The sequence below is a fragment of the Haemaphysalis longicornis genome, unplaced genomic scaffold (assembly GCF_048455015.1).
Source record: "Haemaphysalis longicornis isolate Haplotype H1 unplaced genomic scaffold, Haemaphysalis longicornis Haplotype H1 scaffold_1, whole genome shotgun sequence".
In the NCBI taxonomy this organism is placed as follows: Eukaryota; Metazoa; Arthropoda; class Arachnida; order Ixodida; family Ixodidae; genus Haemaphysalis; species Haemaphysalis longicornis.
The window spans coordinates 105120030-105122750 of NW_027526203.1; the positions used below are offsets into that span (position 1 = coordinate 105120030).

The window sequence follows — 2721 nt, forward strand, 5'->3', positions numbered from 1 at the left end:
CAACCCATCACGCTCTTCGCCTCCCTGCCTCACTCCTCTCTTGATGAGTTTAAAGGAGGTTTGTCTGTTCATTGAGTTCATTGTCCAATGAATTCAAATTTCCCGCCCTCGGAGTGCTCGAGTGCCCCCTGCCTGAACAGCGCGAGTGGGAGTTCGGTTCTTTTTTTTTTGCTTGCTTTCATGTCGCACGTGCCGGTACCTTACGGCGCAGTTTGGAACGCGCCGTTTCTGGCGGCCACTTTTAGCGCCCTTCGAAGGGTGAGGAGGAGAACGACAACGCGTCTTTGGCGTCATGTCTTTCACTGCCTCCCCCTCACTCTTGTTTCATGCGTCGCCCTCCGCCCCCTCCCCCCATTCGCTGAATCCAAACAACCGTTAGTCTTCTCCTTCTACAGGTCTGCACGTAGCTTAGTCGGCAAAACGACAGGCTTCTCTTCAATAAGCGGGCCCAGGTTCGATCCCTGGCGGTGCCACCAGTTTATTTGTAAAGTCATGGTGTAGCCAGTAGCAAGTAGTATCCTGGGATGTTTGTGTAGCCAGTAGTAGCCGGGGCGTTTTCTGCTGACGCCAACACGAAAATTTCCTTCGCTGGTTAGACGTATTTGTGTATTTGTGTGTAAAAATTTGCAGGTCCACAAATAACAAAAAGACGTGTGCAAAAGTACTACCGGAGCACAAGCATGAACCGCAGGTCAGACTGCAGCGCCACTCTTGCGTCATTTCTAGGATCTTTCATCGGCGTTCAGTGCATCAATTGTGGCTCAAGCTGGCGTCCACGTCATTTGTTGCAGCTGCTTGAGTCTCTTCGACAAGCGCATTTCTTCTGCCTTACTGAATGTCATGCGGTGAGCTGGATTGTTCTAACGCATTTTGCTTAGTCAACTAAGCATCTGTAAGGTTGGTGAGAGCCGTGAAGTTGTCCTCACCATCGACGTAGTCGCCAACTACGCCTCGGCCACGTCTCCTGGTGTTCGGCGAGATCTATTGCGTTGGTTTTCAGCGTCACCACGACCTGGACAAGGGTTGTCCATCGTCGCAAGGTTTGCACACACTGTTAGAAGTTCACGCGACTCGTGTGCTGGCTTCTGCGGCTCCTGTTGGACGATAGACTGCTAAGTTGTGATTGCGAGCTCGCACGTGTAGACATGGCTAGTTCGAACGCCGCAGGCATGAACGCTGCTGGCTCCATCGACGACGGCAGCAGCGTCCGCGAAGCTCCGAACGAGACGCCCGATATACGTAACGTCTGGGCTTTTAACCTCGACGACGAACTCGATAACATTGGCCGTATCATCAAGCGGTACAACTATGTCGCCATGGACACGGAGTTCCCCGGTGTTACGTCCAACTTCCTAACCGAATGTCCCAGCCGAGGAGAATACGACTACCACAACCTCCGCTGCAATGTGAACATGATGAAGGTCATCCAGATAGGTTTCACCTTCATGGACGAAGCCGGCAACAAGCCCCCGAACAACTGCACCTGGCAGTTTAACTTCAAGTTCAGTCTTACAGAGGACATGTACGCAGATGATTCCATCGCCTTGCTCGTCAACTCTGGCATCGAATTCGAGAGGCACCAAAAACAGGGCATCGACCCGTACGAGTTTGCCCAGCTGTTGACGGTGTCCGGTGTGGTCCTTTCGCCCAACGTGAAACTGATCTGCTTTCACGGTGCCTACGACGTGGCCTACCTGCTTAGGCTGCTGACGAACGCGCCGCTGCCTCAAGACATGTCCGAGTTCATGGAGGTGGTGAGGCTCTACTTCCCTGTTGTCTACGATGTCAAGTACCTGGCGCAGACTTGCACGAACCTTAAGGGAGGCCTCAAAACGCTGGCTGATAAGCTGGAGGTGGAACAGATAGGGCGGCGACACCAGGCAGGAAGCGACAGCTTGCTGACGGCGGAAGTGTTTTTCAAGATACGAGACATCTTTTTTGAAGGAGAGATCACCAACGCCAATCTCTGCGGGCCTCTGGTTGGTCTGGGTATTCCATAATCGATGCCTTGAACCACAAAATACCCCAAGCACGTCGCGAGCTCCCAGCCCCGTTCTACAGCCCATACCCTCGTCCTCGTTGCCCTTCATGTCACCACCTCAGCCTGCGTCTCGGCAACAGCACTCCAAGCGCCTTTGCGTCTAATCGGCGCCACTGTGCGCTCCCCGTGCACTGACCGTCGCGAACATATCAGTTCTTCAAAGTGCTGCTCCTTGTGTTCTCACGTGACCCATTCGTTCCCTGCTCGTGTAAAATCTCCGAACACCTGCCTTCTACTCGTCTACTGTTACGCCTCACCCTTTTTCGGCGATTTCTTTCTGCGGTACCTTGCTTTTTTTTACTTTACTCTCACTTGATGTTTTTTTTCGGACATCCCATCCTTTTGTGAATTTCTTTAGGCTTAAGAGAAAGTTATCCAAGCCTTCGCTTTAAGGGGAAAGGAAATAAAAATGTTATCTTGGTTTGCGAACACTTGTTTCAAAAGCCTCTGTCTTTAGGAGCTGCATTGTGGCGAGCGAAGCGTCTGGTCAGGTGGTTTATGCCGGGGAGGGCCCGAGTAGTATGTGCACGTAAAGTGTCAGAGCGTTCATGCATGCGTAAATAATCGAGTGAAGAATTCGCAGCGTGCGCGTGTTTCTGCGAGCACGAGATGCGCACGCAGGACGCGCATGAATGTGGGTGTTGTATTTGTGTCAAAGTCAGAAAAAATTCGCAGAGGAG

At 52.1% G+C, this 2721-nt stretch overlaps 1 pseudogene; it reads left to right on the forward strand.

The window, feature by feature from the left end:
• The first annotated feature begins 767 nt into the window (after window positions 1–767).
• Window positions 768–2462, forward strand: LOC144165189 (CCR4-NOT transcription complex subunit 7 pseudogene; annotated as a pseudogene).
• Window positions 2463–2721: the final 259 nt, after the last annotated feature.